Below are 6,000 nucleotides of genomic sequence, written 5' to 3' on the forward strand. Positions count from 1 at the left end.
TTTTTTCAGTTGTAGAGGGACACATCATCTTTTCTTTCTTTCTCTCTCTCTCTCTCTCTCTCTCTCTCTCTCTCTCTCTCTTTCTTTCTTTCTTTCTTTCATTTATGTATTTATTTATATGTGTTGCTGAGGATAGAACCCAGTGCCTCACGCATGCAAGGCAAGCACTCTACCACTGAGCTACAACCCCAGTTCACCACTCTTTCTTAATTCCCAATTTAAGGATTAGACCTAAGAAATATAAATTCTATACTTTGAGTTCTTATCACTTGCCAAGAGACAAGATCAGAAGAAAAACAAGATGTATGCAATAACTTTATTACATTTGATGTTCCAGTGGCTCTGCATTTAGTTTGGCTAAAAGGAAATCCTTTGCTGATGTCTTTACATGGTGGCCGGCAGATAGTGATTATTGGAATTACCTTACATGGAAGAAAACATAGATGTGCAGGGCAGGTAAGTCAGAGTATGCATTTTGAATTGGGTTCCCCACAGATGATCTATTAGAGTCTGACAGTCTGGGTCTGCACTTAGTCTGCTTCTCATTTCCCTGCCTTCAAATGCCTTACAATAATAGAGCCAGGTTTCCACCCAATGATATTCCCAAACCTGAAGGATGAGAAGAAGTCCTTTCTCCTTCATTTGCTCACTGTATTCTCTCTGCTTTTCTCAATGTCTATTCTCCCTTCTCCTTTCCAAATTGTCCAAAGAATATTTTAAAAACCTATGAATTTAGGTATCAGTCCATAACAATTTGCACATTTTTCCACTTCCCATACTGCTGTGTCTGCCATCTGTGCTTCATCCCAGGTAGTGGCAAGAATGTCTATGATATAGGTATTTTTATTTTTTATTTGATTTAATTACAATATTGTTTTATATAAATTTATGACCAGACACATGGATTTATGAACATTTCACTTAAAAAGAAAAAAAAAACTTCCTTTCTTCATGATCAGTTCTTCACATTTCAATTCCTTTCTAATGACAACTCAGAAATGAGTGGTGAGAAAAAATATTAATACCTTGAGTCATTTGCACAACTGGAAACTCCCATTTTCTTTCCACATGTTGAACAGGTGGTCTTTTTATTCTGGTAAATGACTGAAATTTACCTGCCTTCATTGTTTCTTATTCCTTCATTTACTTGCTGCACTCACTCTCTCTGCCTTTCCCAATGTGTATTCACCATTATCTTCTCTATTTCACAATTTCCAACTCCCCTATGATCTATGCATGTCTTGTATAGAAACTAAGAGGGACACTCCCACTATAACCTGCTGCTGGACTTGGTCTTAAGAGAGACAACTCATTATCTTTCTCACTTTTTCATTATTACCTGTTTACTAGGTTCATTTTTCCAAGTATTAGAATAAATCAGCACTCATGTTAGAAATCAATATTCTGTCCAAAGAACTGTGTAGAGTATGTAGTTCTTACCATGGACGTGTCCATCTGCTTTCTCTTTTGCTATATAATGTTTCTCTCCAGATGAGTGAGAAATGCACATCTGTGGACCACCCTCAGAAAATACCTGCTAAATAAAGGACCCCAATGAGCTGCATGAAAACTTCACTATCACTATTTCAGACATCACCCAAATTTTGGTCTTGAAAGCAGCTAACTAAAATGTAGATAAGTACAGTCATTTTTCCACAGGGCAACCTAGAATTTGTGCTTCAGATGAAGCTAACTCTTGTCTTCCAATGGCTCCTGATTTGGTAAAAGCAGGATGGATATCATAGAAAAGGTATTCCCTGAAAATTTAATAACATGAATGCATGTATTCTAAGAGTGTAAACAAACATATATCACAACCCCACAAGATGAGAATGCATTAAATACTTAATTAAACATTCTTGAGAAATATAATTAATATGATGTTGCATTACATGTTTTAAATAACAGACTTATGAGACTCAGTGTGATAAGAGTTCTGGAATTATGTGATGTTGAGCTGGAATAAGACTTTGTTGGACTTGCCTCATTTTGGTCATCACAGTCTCGCAGGATCTAAGGAGCTTATAGTAAGTGTTTCACTGAGAGAAAATCCAGTTTAATAAAATGACAAAGTAGGGTGAAGAAATATTTCTATTGTACTGTTAGAAAGCAACACACAGGATCTGGGTAGAGTAAACAACAAGTTCCTCTGAGAGAGAACTAAAAAGTACATCAATGAAGAAAAATGACAGCACAAAAATGTACAGCACTTCCTGACCATTTTTCAGAGCTTGAGTCATATTGGCTCCTGTGTGCATTCTGGATGAAAAAAGAGCAGCTATGGAAAAAAAGAAAACCTGGAGAGACACTGTAGAGAGCCTCAGACCAAATGAAACTTGGAACTTTGGCTTTTAGAATAGTAAATGAATTCAAGGATTTCACCAGCTGTCCATGGGCTGGGTGTGTGAGCTATGCACATTTGAGTGTATGAGAAAAACTGGTCTGAAATTGCTGTCTGATTAGGATCTGCATGTATGTGTGTCTTTTCACTCACTCTGCCTATGATACCCAAAGAGCACCTGAGATGGGTGTGATTTTCCATGTTTATATGTAACTAAAACTGAGCCACTGGGAAGGACCATCTTTTACCATAAATGTACTCAATGACCATCACAACTATATATGTTCATTAATTAAATGGTTATTTGCAAAACCACTAATTTTAACTTCTTCATCATTTTCAGGGATTAAAAAAAATGGAAACCCAAATAATATTCAGAAAAACTTCTGCCCGAATCACAAGAATAATATTTATCTATATATTATCCTGAATTTTAATGCTATTTTCAGATTCATAACCAGTTAAATTCTATTAGGTTTGAATATTAAATTATCACCTTTAGATTTCAAACCACTGTTAGGAAAGGGAATCAAATTTGCCCGTATTGACTTTCTTAAAATAAGGAATACAGTAAGAAATGAGAAGTTTTAAAAATATATATGAGTGAACACACCTGTGGCTGCTTACTTTTGGTGTCATCAAGACCTTCCTCCTCTTCTTCAGATGATGAGAACCAAAGTGGTTCAGCTGAAAAATGTATGTAGATTTACGTAAACTACTTAGAACATTTAGAGAGAATGACAGTCTGCCAAAAAATAAAAAGTAATAATAAGCTTGAATTTTAGGTGATATTACCTCTTTAACTGTTTATTGGTGGGGGTATACTTGTGTGTACTCAGTGATTTAACCCTAGAACATTGCAACATTGGCAAGAGCTCTGCCAGAGTTGTATATTTGTTTATTTTTGGAAACTGGGTCTCTCTAAAGTGTTTGTTCTGGCCTGAGGCTTGCCATGCTCTTGTCTCAATCTCCCAATAGCTGTGTTTAGAGGTGATCCACTGTACCCAGCAAAGAATTTTTTTCAGGGAATGTTTTTAGTGGAATAAAACTTCAACAGTCTACCTGAGGAGACACTATGTATCACCAGGTTTAAGAAAACAAGAATATCTCAAAGGTATATCCACTCAAGATGAATGAAAATTTGCCAGAATTAAATTTTAAAAACACTATAGAAATGTGGGGATACACATAATTTGCTATTCTCTTCCCCATAACATTAACTTTTAAAACAACTATTCATTAGCAGTCATTTCCACAGTGACTTAGACTCTTTCTACTGTTATCAATGAATATCTTGCATATGCAATGTTTTTCTATAATACTCTAAAAAATGTGTTCTTCTGTAAGACTTAGTCTGCTCAGTCCTCCATGATTACCAATCTCCTTGTCATAAACTGTTTTTACCCCCTTGAGGTATCTCAGCATTTCAGCCACTGTTCAACTGGATATCAACCAGTTGACTTGTAAATTACTCCTTCTCCTGTCTAGTCCTTTGGCTCCTGAACTTGAAAAGACCTCTTTTACATCACCTTAGCATCAACAGTTTATTTGAACCAAGAATTAATATGTTCCCTATGAGAATAGAGTAAAAAGGTGCCAGGAATAGTGGCTTTCCTAGAGCTAGAATTCAGCAGAGACTAAAGGAATGAGGTTACCAGTCAGAGGTAGAAAATGGGGAAAGCTTAAAAAGCTGTAGCTACACACAGACTGAAGCATTAAATGGGTCAGTATTTGTCTAAAAATATAGGGATTGGTGAGGAGCCATCCAGATGACAGTAAAATTAAGAAAAAGGATAAAGTGTTAGGCTTAACTCATGAAAGATTTCTGGGTAATTTTAAAAGCTGGCCTTTTATCTTCTAAAGAGGTTCATAATCACATTTGCATTTTAGCTAGATGGCTCCTAATGCTGAAGATAGGATGAGTATGGAGAGCATATGCATGAGCAGAAATGAATAAGAAGATGGCAGGAGTGACAAATGGAAGGAAGCAGGCCAGAATGGAAAAAAATTTCCATGAAAAATAGAGGATATATCATTTCCTGGGACCAGTGTAGAATGAAGTTTCATTAAGTAATAAAGGACAAAGCTGGATGTCTGGAATAAGAGCTCTGTACTGTTACACAAGGTTTCAAATGACATGTAGAATAAAACACACCAGCTGTTTAAGTTCTTTGGGTTTACCATGTAATATTTGCATTTCTCATTTTTAAAATTCTCCCAATTTGTACTCTAATTTGTAGATGTATTAGAAGTCATAATCTTTCCAAGGAATGTTTTAAATCAGGCCATCATCAATGTGCATCTGCTTATTTTTTCTTTTTCTTTTTCTTTTTGGTTGTTGTTGTCTATAGTCTTTTCTCATTCTTCATTTCTGAATTCTTCTCTCCCCTTTTCTTATGTCCCAACTTTCCTCTAATTTAAGCAGGTCTGGAAATGGACCTAATAACTCAGCTCCTCTAGGACAACTCCAACTTACCCTGTGGTTGCAACTTGATAAGATACACTATTTCAACTCCCATACTATTTATTATTTTCATTTCTTCCACTATTAAATCACACTAGTGCTCATGTTTTAAACATGCATTATATCCAATGATTTTATAATGAGTGGTTCTTACCTTCTGTATGTCCATTTATACCATCTTTTTCTCTTTGATGTGCATCACCAAATGAATGACAAACACTATTCTGAGGAAGAATCTGAGAGAGAGTCATCTGGTAAAATTATATCACCAATGAATTATATGAAGATTGCCTAATCAGTATTCTAAGGAGACACCTAATTTTCCATATTTGAAATAAATTAGATTTAAAAACTAGAGAAGTACACATTAAAAATTGAAATACTTTATATCACAGTGGTATATATACTCTGCAAATCAGCCAAATATTATATTGATTTGTCTACTAACTCTATAAAACCAGGATAGAAGGACAATAGAGAACTATCAACACGAGGGCTAGGGTTGTGGATCAGTGGCAGAGTGCTTCCATGCATGTGTGAGGAACTGGGTTCAAGTCTCAGCACTGCATATAAATGAATAAAACAAAAGTCCATTGACAGCTAAAAGAAGAGAGGGGGGAGGGAGGGAGGGGGGGAGGGAGGGAGAGAGAGAGAGGGAGAGAGAGAGAGAGAGAGAGAGAGAGAGAACTACCAATAGTACACTAACTGATGTGCATATTTCTATCAGGAAGTAACTTCATTACACCGACCACTACTCATAAATTACTACTAAAAATAAGAGGACCTTCTACCCATATATAACATATATATTATATAACATGTATAAAGTTTAAGTTGTTTACACACACATATATATATATATGTATATACACATTTGCTACACATCATTAAACATTTAAAACATTCTAATTATAAGCTTTTCCTGTTGAGACTGAATTATGTCACATCAAGTAGAAAAGAAGTCTTGTTCCCACTGTTTTATTCTGGGAAGCAAGGGCTTACAGAAATCTAAATTTCTTTTGGTGAAACTTTTACTGATAGGAAAACTAGTTTAATAAAACGATAAACTGGTTTTAAAAAAAGTTTTCTTTCTTTTCCAATACAGTTTCCACACAAGAAAAAATTACAAAATATTATACTATGGTAAAAAACATATATGTAGATGCGTACAGTGGTTACTGACTGCACCCTGAAT

The sequence above is a fragment of the Callospermophilus lateralis genome, unplaced genomic scaffold, assembly GCF_048772815.1.
Source record: "Callospermophilus lateralis isolate mCalLat2 unplaced genomic scaffold, mCalLat2.hap1 Scaffold_619, whole genome shotgun sequence".
NCBI lineage: Eukaryota > Metazoa > Chordata > Mammalia > Rodentia > Sciuridae > Callospermophilus > Callospermophilus lateralis.